Below are 19122 nucleotides of genomic sequence, written 5' to 3'. Positions count from 1 at the left end.
TTTCTAAGGCTTAGATAAATACAGATTTCAACCAGAGAGAAAGCACATAAATGTATTCCAGACTTTCTTGAGGTGGTTTTTCTTTGCAAGCAGATGAACGAAGTGTGTAGCTGGTGATACACATGCAAAGCAGAGAGAACCATTTTTCAGAAGCAGGAGAACATTTTTACTCCCTTGCAAGAATAGCAGTTGGGGGCGGGTCATGAATGTACCTCCTGTTCCCAATCTTCCTTTCTTACCTCACTGTGCTTACAGCATTTTATGGGCTAGCAATGGAAGGACTACAAGGCAGAAGATCCTGAAGTGCAATCCACAGATGACCTGGCTGATATTTGTTTTTTTCTTGTTTTCTTTCAAAGTGAACTTTGACATCCATAGTCCTGTGTCCTCTGATTCATAGTTGCTACAGATGTTTAGCAGTTTGCGGTTCAGTCCCATTTTGTCTGTCCCTTTCCAAAGTTATTTGCACCTTATGACCCCTGAACACCCTTCCTGATGAGATGCAGCCAACTCAAAGATGTCAAACTCCCTATTGAAAGGAGCTGTTGAACTTGACAGCCTGGATAGATGCGAGTATGAGGCATGCATAACTCTAAATTTGTTCTTCTTGATTACTAAGGGGGCGTTATAGCATAGTTCTCTTTATTATCATCATAAAATAGATTTGCATTAAAACGTGCATTGCTCTTTTGGCCTTTAACAGAAAGCAGATTTACTCCTGCTTTAAGAAGCTTAGTCTCTACCTTCCATTGACTTGTGACAATGCAGGGGCCAGAGGATATGGTCTGTCATTAGCTGCTGAGATCACAGGGCATCTTCTGCATGACTGTAGCCGGCAAGGTAGCACTTTAGTCCGGCCCGCTGTGCTTCCAGGTGTCATAGTGATTGCCTTCTAAAGCGTTTGAAAAGAAAACCGAGCTTTAACCACCTTTATTTCCAATGCTATTTTTAGGAAAATGAAAGGTTCTGGAGAGATACTATATGCAAAAGAATCAAAGCTTAATGTTAGTCTTGCATTTGTTTTTCGAAGTTATTTCATCAGAAATGAACAAATAGACTTAAGGAGAGAAGCAGAAGCTTTAGACATAAACCCTAAGTAGGTTGAAATCCTGTTCTTAACTCCAAAGCATAGTAAAATTAGTAATTCTTAAGGGAGTGATATTTATTCCTCAGTCAATGGTAGGTGGATTAGAAGAGTGAGAGCTAATCAATGGCATGTTATTATCTTTGGAAGGACCTCCAGAGGCCATTCCGCTGTAGTCTTTGTGAGAAACCATCATTCATTCAATAGGCTTTATTCTGAGTAGAGGCTGAAACTACCTGGTGGGATTAGCTTGATCAATCCAAACTGACTTACCATGTTGTTTTTTTCCTCAACCATTTGATATGGCAAAGAGATGATGACAGTCGTCAGATAAAGGACTAGCTATCAAATTCTTGTGCAGTTTGCAAAGCTAAACTTGATGGGTCCATCTTCTGATTTCCTTATTTGGGCAGTGCTAAGATATGAAGAACAAATGTTCGGCTTTTATAGACTGCAGGTTCCCACGTACAAATTCTTTGTGTGATAGTATCTCTCTTAGCATCCCTATATGTTAAGGAGTTGCTTTTCAAAACCCAACTCCTAACAATAGTATTTTTCATAAATTGATTATATCTTTATTGACTTGTTTTGCTGGAGTTTAATGGAGGTGTTGGAGGATATTACTTATTTTTTGCTTTGGGCTAAGACAGCTGTAATTAGGACCAGTGTGCATTAAAAATGTAAAATTAGCAAAGCAGTTGAAAAATCAGAATGTGCCAGATCTATGCACTTCATTAAACCCTACATCTGGCTTAAAAATTCGAGGGCTTTATACTTCCCTTGAAAGTTTAAAAAATAGAGTAGATGTAGTGGTGGTGGTGTTTTTCTAATCACAGCATAAAAGCTATTAATTAGGCTTAAATTTACCAAATTAAACAACCATGGTTCAAGATAGTGTTATGCTTAGAATTTTCTTTCTTTCCTGACTTTAGGGTAACTTATAATTCAGCAGTCTGCAGAATAAGTCTGTTGGAAAAGTTTGGAAAAGTGAAGATAGCTTTGTGTTGGAGAAAAAGAACAGAATGTTTTACAAAAAAACAATTGGGAAGGTATTTTAGAAAGGGGAAGATGAAGATACATGACAGTCATAAACATAATATGAAGAAAGTATATTTTTCCAAAGGACAATTAATGCTCACTGTTTTGATGAACTGAACCAAAGAAGTACAACCAAGGATCTGGATTCATTTTTCCTCCCAAAAGTAACTTGAAGGATTCTTGTCTATAAGTCTTTGTTATATTACAGGAGAAAGAACTTTTTTCAGTACACTCGACTCGATATCATGCCGAGTGAAATACACATGTTAGACTGATGAAAAGAGTACCTTCAAAATTTGTGGGGTTTTGTATTCATTGAATAAATGGAGTTTTTCCTAGCTATCCACAGATTGTGGTATTCCCAATTCTTTTTGTTTCATAGTCTAAACAAGTAGTTATGAGAAAAATACATTTTAACTGTCCTCTCTGATCTCATTAATATTACATTATGGTATGGACTATTAGCTGATAAATTCGAAGGCTCTGACAGGAAAACCCGTTGTTGGCTGTATGTTGTAGTTGACATTCATGATGACTTTGTCTTGCGTGGATTATTACTTAGAGTATTACTGACCCATATTAATGGGATCAAGACCAATATATCTTTTGTAAAGGAAAAGTTTTGCATCACTGAACAATAAAGCAAGACAGCATAGTTTGTGGAAAAGAAGATTTAGAGCTACGTAGCACATTATTTCACTGTCTGCAACATAATTTGTAGTGAAATGCAATGAATGAACTCTTGAACTTGTAGGGAATGTGTGAAACATTAAGGCCAAGGAAGTAATGAGGTGATTGTTGAGCTATTTGCCTCCCCTTCCTGCTAACACAAATGCAGTGCCAGGTGCCACAGTGCTGTCACATCCCTACATCAGCTGGGGAAACTCTTGGGAAAAGGCGAGTTGGCATGTCTTACTTGTAAATTACATACACTAAGCCTAAACTCTATAGCCCCAGTATGCTAGAGGGAAAGGAGAATAGGCAGAGTGAACATTGTTTTGGATCAAAATTGGAAAAAGTAAGAACCTTGATAGAAACTTAATTTATACCGCACATGTAACTACCAAAATGTAGCACTTTCGGCCATATTTTGGTTTGTGTCTCATTATGACTGTCATTTATTCATTCAGCAAGTGCTCACCTGCTGTGAATCAGCTATTGTTCTAGGCACTTGGGGATACATCAGCAAAAGGACCAGGAAAGATGCTTTCTCTTGAGCCCACATTATAATGGAGGGTATGGACAATATGCGGTAAGCATAATAAATGAGCAAATTATATAGAATGTTAGACAGTGAGATAGCCATGGAGGAAAAGCTTAGAGCAGAATGAGAGTGACTTAGAGTACATGTGGGATGGGCAATGTGTGGGCAGTTGTCACCGCTTTGATTTCCTAGAAGATCTAATCCATATAATGGAATCTCCCCCACCCCCACACACTGTGGAATGAATCTATTTTAAGATTTAAGCTGTTTCTCAAAAAGGTTAAGTAACTTGCCCTAGATCAAGCACTGGTAAAAGAGAAATCTGTTTACCCTAAAATATTTTTATCATACCCCATTGCCTCCCAGCTCAGTGGGCTCACCGCTCCCCTGTTCCCATTGCTTTCTGCCAGGGGTATCTTTGGCCCAAATGGTTGATCTCAGGATGGTGTGCTGCAGATGTTTTATTGGACTCATGCTTTTTCTAGGCCACTCAAAGTTCCAGTGCCAGACATACTTCATCGCTATAGTTATAGCCTTGGGAATAGCAGCTTATAATAACTGGAAATTAGACATGCATGAGAGGGTAAGAAGGCTTGGATCGAAATGTTACGATGAAGAAAGTAGGTTAGAGGCCAGAGCTGTATCAGAGGTGAAGGGAGATAATTACTTAACAAGAAAATTGTGTCCAGGGTTGGTACTGAGGACAGTAAATAAGACATGAATCACAGGAAGTAAAGGTGCATGAGCAGTGAGTGCTGCACTGTCTCATTCAGTCCTTGAAACCAACGAAGTAGGTTTTCTATCCCCATTTCGTGGATAAGTAAACTAAGATTTTAAAAGATCAGGTGGCTTGCCTGACAGTCACAAAGGTGGGATGGGAATTCAAACCTAGGTTCTCTGGCTGTGGAGCCCCCTCCTTTCCACTGCAGCAGAGAGTAGGAGGACTAGAAGGGAAAGAAATGGGCGAAAAAGAACAGAAACAGCAGTGGTTGTCCTTTCGTACCCTCCGCCGCTTCTTCCTTGAATACAAATTGGGCTCTAATCGAGTTCTGATTTAAGAAATATTGATAGGGAGGTAGCAAGATTTTTTCCCACACCTGCCTACCAGCTTTCTGGGACAGTGTTCCCCTAAGTGGAAACTACCACACAATTCTCAAGGTGTCTTTGGCAGGATCTTTTAGAGCTACAGCTTTTAGCTTGCCCGTGGACAATAACAGCTAGCTTTTATTAAGCATTTACTCTCTTCCAGACAGTGTTCTAAATTTAATTCATTAAACTTCATAACATACCCAAGAAGTAGGGTCTGTTATTTTCTATATTTTACAGATGAGCAAATTGAAGCATAGAAAAATAAACTTTCCCAAGATTTCACAGATAAAGGGAGGACCTGTGGGTTTCAATCCAGTGAGTTTTTAACCACAGTGCTGTGCAGCCTCTCAGGTGAAAGATGACTAGCTGACATAAACTATTAGCTCCGATGGCTTTGCCGGTGATTGCATCGTGACAACAACCCTGTGAGCTGGGTCTTTTGTGATGATGATTTTATTTTACAGATGTGGAACCTAAGTCACGGGGAGGTTAAACTGTTTGCCCATGGGCACACAACTGCCAACAGTGAAAACAGTAGGAGGAAGTTTAGGAGAGAGACCAGAATTCAAGTCCAGGCAGAAATGAGCCAATTGTCAATAAAATTGCAATTACATAAGTCTATGGTTGGTCTTTAAATTCTAAAGATGATTACATGTTGGAGAAATTGGAAGGGTAGGAGAGGCTGACCATCTCTTCTGTCCTGCTTGTTTATTAGTTGAGGGCTATAAAATCAAAATAGTATGGACCAGGTGGGAAAATGCTTTTTATCTTAGGCACATATGTCGTTATACTCACTTCTGGAAGAAAGAAGTGAGATTATGTAACATCACTTGTAACTATCACTGAAGAACCCTCTCTGTTTAACCTCAGGAACTGGATGGCACGGTCCCACAGTTGCTATTTCACGCAGTGGTTCTCAAACAAGGCACCCAAAATACTAGTACTAAATGCTAACTATGAAGATAATAAATGCTGAAGCCAAATAATGATAGTCTTAATTTTCAGAAAATAATTATGCAGACAGAATTTTCTTGATTGAATATTTCTTCATCATGAATTCTTCCGGAACCTTTGGAGCCTGGCTCATTAGTGACAGTGTGAATGAATAACAAACACAAAATATTAGGAATTGCATGGTCTGCTCCAGCTATATTTTGAGTCTACCCAGGGTTGCAATTTTCTATTGCATCCGTAACATAGATCGCTATTTTTTGGTGTTCCTCTAGGAGCACCCTAGCTCCCAGATGGAGGCCATTCAGTGGCGCAGCAAGCTTGGAGCAGGCCATTTGATGGAAAATGGGTCACACACTGCACACATGGCTTTTCTTTCTGGCATCTCATTTAGCACAGAGAAGGTCCACTTAGGGAAAGCTTGTTTCAGAGAAAAATGCTCAAGCAGGTGTTGAGAGAATCTTTGCAATTTCATTGCACCAGTTGGAATGGGAGAAAAATTTTCCCATTTTATTCTCAAATGTAGTTCACAGCCTGGTCTTCCTCCCTTCCCCCACCTCGCGACTGTCATTCAGCTGAGTAGTGAAGGTTCTACAACCCCTTTAAGGTTTATGGTCTTATCAAGCACAGCTGGGTAGAGGTTCTTTATTCTTAAGCCTTTGGAAGGCTTCTCTTTGAAAGTTTACAAAGGCCCATCTCTTTTCTCTAGGTGGGAGCATTAGGAGCAGACCATAGTGGAAGTGAGGCACGCTGGGTATCCCCCCACACAATCGGGCACACGGAAGTCATTCCATTTCTGACGGGAGGGGTTGTCTCACATCCTTTTACTTGAAAGCAAGTGAGCAGATGGATGGGGGCAAGCAACAATAGCGAAAGGCCCTCTGCAGACTGGTGGAAGCACAAGGAACAGCCCCCACCTCTGCTGGCCATGAAGCCATTACGTCCTCCTGACGCCTGCATTCCCACGGGGGGTCTCCCTGCAGCTGCCAGGTGCTGTGCTTCTCTGCGGGAGATCACCACCCCCACCCCGCACACAAACACACCTGCAAGCTGCTTTGGTCGCCATTACATCTGTGGGCTTGAAGAATAGATAAAATGATCAATAGCAGATAAGTGCTGTCATGTGGCTTCAGACACAGAGAAAAATGCAGTCCCCTTTAGACAGTTAAAACAACTATAAAAATGAAGAGCAATGACTTGGGGAAGGACGTTTAGCTGTTGACCCTTTGGCCAACAGCTGGTGTGTGTGGACCAGTCAGACAACTTGAACAAGGACAGCATCCAAGAAAAAAAGGTTAAATTGATTTGGATATCAGAGTAGCAGAAAAGTGCCACCATTTGGTGCCATGTTGACTAAAGATAGAAGTCAGGCCGATGTGTTTGTCAAAATCATTGTGGAGATGATGGATTTTATATTTTGCATAGTCAGCATTTGGGTGCTGCATAAACCTTCACACAGCTGGCCATTTAATCTTCAGAGCTGGAACTAGATCATTCCCTCAGTCTTGTGTTGTCCTAGAATGGAGAGGTTTTTCATTCGCTCTACTTCTGGAATCCGAACGCACACTTGAGAGACCAGGGCTTTCACGCTGCTCTGCTGCCTCATTTGTGCACCTCTCATTCCTCCTCCGGCAGCAGGCCCTTTGAGGGCCACGTTGGGTCAGCATTCTGTGTTTCACAAGCAGTCGGGGCCGGGGATTCGCTGCGGAGGCCCAGCACTCTCGTTTACTGCCCCTGTCTGGGCTCTTTTTTCTACAGGCTTTAGTTATGCCAAGGCCTCACCAGTCCGTGACGGATGAGCCAGTGCAGGAGGTCAGCAAGGCCATCTGGGCCGTTGCAGTTGGAATCAAGAGAGGACAGACAATTTTTTTGTTGACTCTGAAACAACTCTGTTAGCTGTGGCCTAAGTCTTTTCCGAGTCACGTTGACAAGAATGAGAAAGGTAGTGAAGGGAAATCTTTAATCTTAAATCATATTTATTTCATATGCAAACAACCTTAGGTGTATTTTTATATGAGTGCTTTTACAACTAAGGAAAACAGTATCTGGTTTTGAACGATTAATTATTTTCTATTTCTCTTCTTCAAGCTGCTAGATCACTTACAGTAAATGGGACCTTCAAGGTCTTGCCGTTAAGATTTCCCGATAACCCTGAGCACAGAAAGGAACTAGACCTTGATATGTCACTGAGGTCAGATCAAAACTCAGTAATTTTGTAAAGAGATTGAAGAGGAACAGTATAGTTGGTCTGTCATAAATTAATACTTGCTAAGTGCTCGTGAGGAATTGTGCCATGACATTGATCCCCACTGCAAGTAAAGCTAATCACTACATTCTCAGCTTTGTACCTTCCTCTGATATACCACTGACCTTGCTTTAATACGATTTGTGTGCGTGTGTGTGTGTGTGTGTGTGTGTGTGTGTGTGTGTTTATCTGACCCATAGACTGAGCATCTAAGATCAGTTTACCCAGTTCTCAGCATGGTGGAGGGTGGTCAATCCGTGCTGAGCAAATGAGTAACTACACAGTCAAATGATTGTTCAGATGCGGTTCCATGAACACAGGGAGCCCATGTTCAGGTGGCCTTTGTGAAAAGGCACCGACTCCTCCCAGGAGTCCTGAAATGTAGTAAGGTAACCATGGTGGAACCACACTGAGCTAAGACTCCCCAAAGCCCTCCTCAAGAAACTGGAAACAATCCAGTCAATAGCAATAACTAATGTAGTTCTTATTTCATTTTATCCTTACAACAATCTTACGAGGGAGGTTTTAATAATCCCATTTTACAGATGAAGAGACTGGGTCTTAGGGAGGTTAACTTTACTTTGGGACCCAGTTGGATTAGCCTTGTGGGAGGGTGCCCATGCTGTAACACCAGACCATCCGGTTCACAGTCTGTGCCTTGCCATCTACTGACTCTCTGACCTTGAGTAAATTGCTGTCATCGGCCTATGCCTCAGTTTCTTTATCTGTAGAATGGATGATAACAATATCTGTTTTGAAAAATCTGTTGTGAGGTTTAAATATTAATAAAACAATGTAACTGGAATACCTAGTGTAATGTCTGACACAGGGTAAACATTGTGTTTTTATTATAATAAATTATGGCTCTTAGGTCCACAGGAATTCAGACACAGACCATCGGGCTCTGAAGGAGATCTGGAAGCAGGGGTCTGGCCAGGCAGGTGTGACTGCAGGAGGTACACTGAGCTCACAGAGCAGAGGGTGGTCTGTCTTGGGGATAGCTGTGACTGGGAGAGAGGCGGCACTTTCCAAAGGACTCCAGGCCTGAGCTGGGTCTCCAGCCGTAGAATACCACGGGGCTGGGGGAGATGAATTTGGGATACCTTTCTGAAATAGCATCGACAAAATGTGTTATCAATGAGAAGGACAGGGAGGAATTGATGACAAGGGGAGATTTGTATCCTGGGGAAGGGAGGTGATATCCTTACCTGAGAAGCAGAATGAAGGAGGAGAAATCAGTCAGGGTGGATGTGAGAGGCGGGAGGTTAACATGCTCCATCTGGTAAATATGTACACAGGGGTGTGTGTTGTATTCAGGTGAATGTGGACAGTGGGTCATTAGAAACGCCAGCTGCAGCTCAGCTCAGAGATCAGGGTTGTTGCTAAGATTATACTTCCAGATAGTAATTGAACACATGGGTGCAGATTAGCAAACCTGGAGGGGAGAAGGAAGAGCAGAGGGAGAGATTGTGCAGCTCTGGAGAGAGGGCAGATGGATGGGGAAAGCTTTTGGTGGCCTTCTGCTTCTTTGTCCCAGGGAAAATCATTCCCTATCACCACAATATGTACACTGGTGGATGTTTTCACTTAAACATGATGGGTGTGTATGTGTGTATACACATATGTATATATGAATGTACACATTTCTGTATGTATATACACACACATATATATCATGCCATATTCTGCCACATACACACACTTACACAATATTTTGGTAGCACTTGGAGAAAGTGCTAGGTTAACAGTCAGGAAACTTGGATTCCAGTCTCAGCACAAGCACCAACTTGCTCTGGGACTCTGAGCTTGTCTCCATTGCACTCTGGTTATCCATTTCCTTATCTGTGACAATGCAGCTGTTAGACACTAGATCATCAGACAGGCCTCTTCCAACACTGTGCTTTTTCTGATTTTTTTTAAGCTTTCTTTGATTTTTTTTTTTGTCTGCCATATTACTCTCTTTCCAGACTCTTAGTAGATCCCTATTAACTGGCCTCACCGATTATAAACTCCTGGGCCTGGGTTCAGAGCCCTCATCCCTGCCTCTTACCCTATGTGTGCCTGTATTTTTTTTTAATTAAAAAAAATTTATTTTTACCTGTGGAAACATAATAGTTGTATATATTTATAGGGTACATGTGATGTTTTAATACAGACATACAATGTGAATTAATCAAATCAGGGTGATTGGGGTATCCATCACTTTAGGTCTTTATCATTTCTTTGTGTTAGGAACATTCCAATTCCACTCTTTTAGTTATTTTAAAATATACCCTAACTTACTGTTCATTATAGTCACTTTGTTGTGTTGCCAAATATTGTTCATTTTATCTGACTATTTAACTATGTTTTTGTACCCATTAACCATGCTCACTTCATCCCCCAACTCCCTGCTACCCTCTCCAGCCTCTGGTAAACATCATTCTACTCTCTGTCTCCATGATGTCGATTGTTTTTAATATTTAGCTCCCACATATGAGTGAGAACATATGAGATTTGTCTTTCTGGGCTTGGCTTATTTTACTTAATATAATGTTCTCCAGTTCCATCCATGTTGTTGCAAATGGCAGGATTTCATTCTTTTTTGGCTATATAATATTCCATTGTGTGTATGTACCACAGTTTCTTTATCCATTCATCCATTGATGGACACTTAGGTTGATTCCAAATCTTGACTATTGTGAATAATGCTGTAATAAACATGGGAGTGCAGATATCTCTTCAATATACTGAATTCCCATCCTTTGGATACATAACCAGCAGTGGGATTGCTGGGTCATGTGGTAGTTCTGTTTTTAGTTCTGTGAGGAACCTCCATACTGTTGTCCACAGTGGTTGCACTAATTTACATTCCCACCAACAGTGTAGGGGGGTTTCCCTTTCTCCACATCTTCACCAGCAATCATTATTGCCTTTTTGATAAAAGCCATTTTAACTGGGGTGAGATGATATCTCACTGTAGTTTTGATTTGCATTTCTCTGATGACTAATGCTGTTGAGCATGTTTTCATATACCTGTTGGCCATTTGTAAATATTCTTTTGAGAAATGTCTATTCAGATCCTTTGCCCATTTTTAATCAGATTATTTGATTTTTTTTTCCTATTGAGTTGTTGGAACTCCTTATATATTCTAGTTATTAATCCCTCGTCAGATGGGTAGTTTGCAAATATTTTCTCCCATTCTGTGGGTTGTCTCTTCTCTTTGTTGATTGTTTCCTTTGCTGTGTAGAAGCTTTTTAGCTTGATATGATCCCATTTGTCCAATTTTGCTTTGGCTGCCTGTTCTTTGGGGGGTATTAACCAAGAAGTCCTTGCCTAGACCAATGTCCTGAAGCATTTCCCCAATGTTTTCTTTTAGTAGTTTCATAGTTTCAGGTCTTAGATTTAAGTCTTTAATACATTTTTATTTGCTTTTTGTATATGGTGAGAGGTAAGGGTCTAGTTTTATTCTTCTGTGTATGGATATCCAGTTTTCCCAGCATCATTTATTGGCGAGACTGTCCTTTCCCCACTGTATGTTCTTGGCACCTTTGTTGAAGGTAAGTTCACTGTAGATGTGTGGATATATTTCTGAGTTCTCTATTCTGTTCCATTGGTCTATGTGTCTGTTTTTATGCCAGTACCATGTGTTCTGGTTACTACAGCTCTGTGGTATAATTCGAAGTCAGGTAATCTGATTCCTCCAGTTCCTTCTTTTTGCTCAGGCACCTGCACTAGTATTGACTCATTTGAGGGCAGGTTCTATGTCTTCTTATATTCTTTCCAGGACTTAACTGAGAGATTATATAAAATATATCACCTTGTCATTTGTTGAAACTGGTAAGGGATAGATTTGGCTTATTTTAAAAAACTCTTTGTCCTTAAGGCTAGTACCCTTTTTTTTTTAAGAATATATTTTAGATAATTGTTAGTGAAAACAATTAAATGGTTCCTTGAAGGACAAGAGAAGTTTATGTCAATATAAATTTACTTATTGTTTATGGATATTTATATTTTGACATAAATACCTAAAATCACAGTGAGATCACTACTATCATCATCAAGATGTATTTGAGTTGAACTTTTGTAAGCTTTTGTGTTAAGTGTACAAGAAAGAAAACTACAGAGACTTCATTTTCCTCCTCTTGCAGGGGCAGTGGAGCTTTCCACATATCTAAATATCTTGGATAGCTTCAGCTTATCCTACCAAGTACCAAGGCCTTTTATGTTAAACATAATTGATGAAAACATTTCTTAAGCAAAATATACATGGAAAATTTTCTGAAATTCATGCAGTGTCATAAAATTTGTGACATAGAATTTACTCAACAAATCAAGTTAATAAACACTGGGGATACTTAGTGCCAGGTAGTGGTCTAGGTTCCAAGGATAAGGCAGTGAATGAAGCAAGGTGCTTGTTCTCATGGAGCTTCAGTCTAGTAGGCACAACAGGTAATCAACATGTATGCGAATACAGTTGTCCCTTGGTATGGGGGAGATTGTTTCCAGGGCAGCCTCCCCACCTGGATAGTAAAATCTGCAAATGCCCAGGTCCCTGATATAAAAGGGTGTAGTATTTGCATAAAACCTACATACATCTTCCCATATAGTTTAAAACATCTCTAGATTACTTATAATACGTAATACAATGTAAATGCTATGTAAATAGCTGTTATGAGGTACTTTGTATTATTTTTTAGTTTTATATTTTTCAAATCTTTTCAATCCACAGTTGGTTAAATCTGTGGATATGGAACCCACAAACACAGAGGGCTGACTGTAAGTGAGAAAGATAATCTCAGATACAGTGATCATAAGAAACTACAACAGGCCACGCATGGTGGCTCATGCCTGTAATCCTAGCACTTTGGGAGGCTAAGGTGGGAGGATTTCTTGAAGCCAGGAGTTTAAGACCAGCCTAAGCAACATAGTGAGACCCCGTCTCTATAAAAAATAAAAATTAATTAGCCAGGCATGGCGGCGTGCACCTGTAGTCCTAGCTACTAGGGATGCTGAGGTGGGCGGGAGGATTGCTTGAGTCCAGGAGTTGGAAGTTGCAGTGGGCCATGATCATACCAATGCACTCCAATCTGGGTTACCCAGCAAGACCTGTCTCCAAAAAAAAACAACCCCCAAACAAACAAACAAACAAAAAACCAAAACTACAACAGAATACTAAAGTAGGTTAATGGGCAAGGGAAGAGACCTCCTTTTAAAAAGTGGTCAGACAAGGCCTCCTTGAGGAAGGACATTAGATCTGAGACCAGAATAATGAATGTCAGTTGAAGAATTGGAGTAAAACAAAGGCCCTAAGATGAGGGAAACATAGTGCGTTCCAATTTGAGTTTATTTCTTGGGTCTGAAGTGCTCGTGGGACTTCCAAGGATATATGCCCACAGGTTGATGGGAGAATGATGGCATAGGGTATAAAGAATGGGCAGTCAGCAGGTTCCTGGAGATAATTAAAACCATTGAACAGGACCATTGTTTAGAAGAACCATTATGGAAGTTGCTTCTCTTCCTGGACACATCTCCCGATGACAATAATAATTTCTGTGGGGCATTATTCTAAGCGCATTACAAATATTAGCTCATTTAGTCCTCAGAACAATTGTAGAAGGTAGACACTATTATTTTCCTTCCATTTTGTAGAAAAGGAAAGTGAGGCACAGAGATACTACTTTTTCCAAGATCCCATTTATTTAGTGGTGGAGGTTAGAGGCAAACCTAAGTAGCTTGGTTGCAGAATCTATGATTTTATTCCTATGCTATGCAGCCTCATGGACTGTTCATCAGGATGGGGTAAATAAGACTTTGGAGAAAGCTGAGAAAGCAAATACAGAAAACATAATGAGAAGATGAGAAGGTGTTGAGTAAAGTACTAAATTCATCATCTGCTGGGAAGTGGATGGGGTACCCGTCTTTGGTTGTTTCTCTTGAGTTTATCACTACACAGTTACAGATAACTATTGTTCTGTCACATTCACCATATGCTTTCCTGGACCAGTAGCTAGAATAAATTAATTCTGTTTGTAATAACCCCTTTATCTAGCTAACAGAGCAATGCGAACGAATAAACAAACAAACAAACCAGAAAGATGAAAGGAGTTGACAAAGATGAGCAAAAGCAGAAGCAAATGCTCACCCAAGCCCATCTTTGGCACAGAGAGAGCACTCCCCGGGCTGGCTATGGGCTTCAAGGGCTTTTTATTTTCAGAGGACAGCAAGGCTATCTGAAGTTCTGTCCATGCAAAAATCCTACCTTCTTTTCAGCCAGCACCTACCACCCTAAATTTTGCCTGCTCTACCTGTTGGAAGCTACTGGCACTGCCCCCACCTGCCATTTTCATCTCTAAACTCATGCTGGGAGTTGCTATGGCAACTCTAATATGGCTTCTCTAGAATGTCCCTGAACCACCCATTCTAGCCCTTTATGCCACTCTGAGGTTGTAAAAGAGAATGTGTCAAAAGAAGTCACTTCCTCCTATTCTGTCTTGTTCTCCTTGTCCCAAGAAGGAACTTGATTGTATTCAACTTAGTAGAATCCAGCTCAGGTTATGCCAGAGGACTGAACCTATCCTTTTGGGGGAAACTTAAGGAAAAGTTTACCTGGTTTGTCTTTGGCCTGGAAATGCCTTTTTGGAACTGCTGTCACTCCAACTTGCCGCACTTACCTACTTCTAGAATATTCTTTAGTGCCTATCCCTGAGTTCCTATGCCCTCCACTGTTGTGGTAGTGCCAGGAAGTTTGGATAATTATTAAAACCTTTAAAATGAAATATGAAAGAGGCATTAAATTCTTCCATCATGGCTTCAATTCCCATGGTAGTTGCTGGCACCGCTGAACACGTGACCTTGTTTTTAATGGCATTGTTATTTTCCTTCATTACTTTCCTACTCTGCTTCTTTCCTTATTTAAACTCACTCCTCTATGACCTGTTATAAATTATGGTTGCGCTGTGTATTGCTGCTTCATTACCAGTCCGAGCGCCACACTTGGTCCTGTGTTCCCCTGCTTTCCTTCTCATTTCTCCTCTTTGTTTGACTGGATTTATGCCCATTGGATGAACCATTTCTTTTCTATCTCCTACGTATCCAAAAACGTGAGGTTCTTGCAAAGAAAATGTGACTGAAACTTTAGGAATAATTTTAATAATTAAGTAATAATAGTTAACACCTTGGAGTGCTTACAATGTGCCAGGAGCTTTAAGGACTCATTTAATCTGAACAATCACACTTTGAGATCATCTTCCCCTGGGGAAACTGAGGCCAGGAGGGTTATATAACTTAATAAATTTGGCTTTGCTGTTTCCCAGGATATGCCTCCCACATGATTTGTATTATTTTACAACATAAATAAGTTGATTTTCAAACTCTGGGTATTTTTCCTTTGTTTGCACACATTAGTCTACTTACATGATGTTCTGTTAGTCTTTTCTACCAACTGATTAAGAATACTGCTATGTTTGTTTTTATTTTCCCTCAAGTATAGGTTATTGCCTGTTAAAAATGAAGGGAAATATGGTTATTTCTTAATTCTGCCAGCTCATCGTTTGTTCAGAAGATTGTAATAAACTCTACCCTTGTATAATGTCGAGAATAACTGCATTTTTTAGTCATGTGAAAAAGTTCTTTAGGAGTATTATTCCATCCATTTTTAATTTTTCAGGAGAATATATTTCATGAAATATAACACATTTCATGAAATATAAATGTGTTAAGGATTGTTTTACAGAAATATTAGAGGTTATAATCCACAGGAGGGCACACCTGTGCAAAATGTTCCCACACTCAATACACTTATGGTAATAGAAACACGGTTGACCTATTAGAGATACAAAGGGAGTTGGACTGTTTCGCTTCATATGCAACTTGAAATAGAATTTGCTGTAGTCAGCGAGGTGAGACCTCACTGGCCTAAGCACCAGTCTTACAATTCCTTTGGCTGGCATGGGAGCTATGGAAGTGACATTTGTCCTAGCCACTGTCAGATTGGAAGCCACAACTTGGATTGCTGGCTTGCGGGCACATGGATATGCCAGCTGGACTTCCCATAGATTCCCCCGCCATCTGTACCTCTCTGCAACTTGGTATTTACTTAATTACTTTGAATGATTAAAAAAAAAATAAGGAACTGACGAGTTTAAACATGAGCAAATTTTGATTAAAATTTAGACCACCATTCTACTATTGCACTAAAGGGAACCACTAAAAGCAAACCACAAATGAGCAGTTTCATGGGGAAGGTGAAGGGTCAGCTAAGATTTTGGGAGCAAAAGCTTTATAAGACAAGATCAGCTATTAAGTCTTTTAATTCCCATTCCAGAATTTGGAAACATTTGGAATCCTGTCGTTATTTCCTTTATTCCCTCATAAGAACAAAAACATATCTGCTTGACTATTAGACACAAAATAAACTGGATAACATTTAAATTATGAAGTTTGGTTACAGACATTTTTCTGCATGCTATTTTTTAACTGGGCAAAAGGAAATGCGTTGCTTTCTTTAATAAGTACAGGGTAGAGTTAAGAAAACATGAGTATATGGGGAGTGGTTGATTAACACATCTAATTAATGAAACTTTGACATCATAGCAGGTTGGGTGTTGTTAGTAAGCTTGCTAGGCTTCCAATTTCTATTCATTAGTTATTCTGTTTCCCTAGTTGCTTCACTCCTCCGCCTTCACACAGGCAACATTATTAAAGGGTGGATTAAAATGGTGTGCAAATTGATAAGACATAGTTATCTAGTGTTCCTGAATGTGTTTGTTACTTGAAAAAAGTTTCAGGCTAAATGGAGTGAAGAAGATTTGAAATGTAAATGGATTCCTTGTCCCTTTTGTAGATAATTGTGCTAAATGCTAATTTGTGGGCAGCTAATATGGTCTTGTGTTCACTGATAAGCTGTGTTGCTTGAAACAAATTTGTAAAAAGAGACAAGTTGTTTGTAGGCAGAAACTCTCAACCCAGTAAACTTGGGCTGTCTGATATTTTTTTGTGCTTCTGTGGACAGGAATCCCATCTAAGTCACCTGCCTCCACAAATGCAGTGCCCACCCGCCCACCACCCCATGATAACGGGTGGTTTATAACCTGCCGTCTCCCTGGAGATCTATTTTTGATATTTGGGGTGAAATGTACACTCCTGCTAGGTTAGACCATGGAAGGGTCCCCAGACTTTTCCGTAAAGGTCCTGATAACAGTTAGTCATGGCTTTGCGGGCTGTCTGATCTCTGCCCCCGCTGCTGAGCTCTGTCTGCCTTTGCAGCCCTGACGTAACCACACACCACATGCAAGTGAAGGGATGTGTTCCCACAAAACTTCATTTATAGATACTGAAATTAAATTTGGGGGCTTTTTAAAATTTTTTATTGATACGTAATAATTGTACATATTCGTGGAGTACATGTTATATTTTGATCAAACATATAACATATAATGATCAAATCAGGGTAACTGGGACATGGTTCACCTGAAACATTTATCATTGCTTTATGTTGGGAACATTTGAAAACTTCTAGCTATTCTGAAATATAATAAATTATTGTTAACTGTAGTTGCCCAATTGCACTATTGAACACTAGAATTTTTTCCATCTATTTAACAGAATTACCCCTTCACCAACACCTCTTCATTACCCCTTCCCACCACCCTGACCAACCTATAGTAGCCACCGTTCTATTCACTACCTCCTTGAGAGCAATTTTTTTTAGGTCCCATATATGAGTGTGAAAATGCAATATTTGTCTTTCTGCTCCTGGTTAATTTCACTTAAAATAATGTCCTCCAGATCCATCCATGTTTCTGCAAATGACAAAATTTCCTTCTCTTTCATGGCTAAATAATATTCCATTGTGTACAGACACCACATCTTTTTTATCCATTCGTCCCTTGATAAACACTTAAGCTGATTCCACATTTTAGCCATTGTGAATAATGCTGCAATAAACACTGAAGTGCAAAATTTTCATATATCATGAAATATTCTTCTTCTTTTGACTTTTCATCTAATAATTTAAATGGTTTTTCCAATCATTTAATTTTTTGGTAGCTCGAGGGCCTTACGGCACCAGGCAGTGGGCAGCTGTGGCACAGGAACCCTGAGTTGGATGCTTCCTTTCTCCTGCGTGTGTCCGTTTCTCCTCCTGTTTGCTTGACTTGTCAGCTGCCTACACTCAAACCCAGCACCGCCTCCAGTGTCTTTTGGTGGTGGGTTCAGTGACTTTGCAGTGGAGGGCCTGACTAGCTTTTTGTTTTGTTTTGTTTTTCCTGTGGGGGACGGGGGAGGGGGAGGAGGGAGGCAGCAGGCAAAGGTTTTTTGTTTATAGGAGTAGGGAGAACAGTAACAATGATTGATACTGCCCTACTGAAAGGGTGAATAGTTTAGATGTAGAGGCTCAGATGCTGCTCTTTCTGTGGCTCTTTTTTTTTTTTTTGGCTAAAAGATATGCAGATGCTTTAATTTTGTCAATAAAAAGATCGTGATGATCTGTGTGTGAATGGGTGTATTGCATTTGAGGCCCAGTTATTTGTGATTTTTTTTTTTGTATTTCTTTAAAAAAAAATGCAGATCCAATTGTGAAGCAACAACAGGGATGGACTGCAGTGTCCCTGGGCTGTGGCTGCCTTTCAGCTGGGTTGAAGTCCTTTCTAATGAGAACAAAGTGGAATTGGGGGTAATCGCTCATTGTCCTTAGGCACTAGTTAGCAAACCAAAACCTTTTTTTTGTCCTACATAGCCTCATAATTACTGATCTTTTGAACCTCTAGTTTGGAAATAAATTCAGTCTTATGCACTTGAGTCCTGTAATATTATTTTACTTGAGGATGAAGAAGTTAATGTATAACCTCTTTGGCTAATACTTCAGGCACTTGGAAAACACCTTTGATATTTAATCAACATAGAAACAAAGTAAAATTTAAGTGTGTGTGTCCTTTCTTAGGAATATTTGAATAAAATAGGTTGAGTTATTCTTTTATTAACTTTTTTGCTTATTTGAATCTGCTCTTTTTATTTGGATGAGGTGGTGTGTCACAATGGAAGGGAACATGAATAAAAATCTGATTTGTGTATTGATCTGTTTCAGGCAATAGTGAGAATATTTGTTGAGGTCATTTGAGAAGAATGTAAGGGGTTTGGTTCAAACATCCCTTTCCACTTCTTAATCCGGGAAATGGTGATGGATTTTTGAGGATTGTGGGTGGGGCGTGCAAGCTTTGTTCACCCTCCGCTATGTGCCCTTGAAGTTGGAGGGCCCCGTGGGTCCCAATTGCAGTTGGAGGAAGCCCAGAGATGCCACTGCTGCTGTGTGGCAGGACTGGTCCAGGGAGGGGATGGCCCTCACCTTGCATTCCCATGTCTGGCTTCTTCATTTCTGTACCCTGCTCTCTCACAATTCTTACCATTATTAAGACCTTTCCTTTCATTGGCATAAAATGATTTCTATTTCTTTCTTTGCCAAAGATTGCAGTTTTCATTAAAAAAATGAGGTACTTGACATATATACACACAAAAACTTGTCCACAGAGTTC

General features: G+C 40.1%; 1 protein-coding gene across 1 annotated transcript in view; it reads left to right on the top strand.

The window, feature by feature from the left end:
- The window catches only part of NCAM1 (neural cell adhesion molecule 1), a 294025-nt gene that overhangs the window by 118513 nt on the left and 156390 nt on the right, over nt 1-19122 (top strand). The window lies entirely within an intron of this gene.

This window comes from Lemur catta, chromosome 7 (genome assembly GCF_020740605.2).
Source record: "Lemur catta isolate mLemCat1 chromosome 7, mLemCat1.pri, whole genome shotgun sequence".
Classification (NCBI taxonomy): Eukaryota; Metazoa; Chordata; class Mammalia; order Primates; family Lemuridae; genus Lemur; species Lemur catta.
Note: the sequence above shows the minus strand (reverse complement) of the source record. Positions and strands in the feature narration are given on the sequence as shown.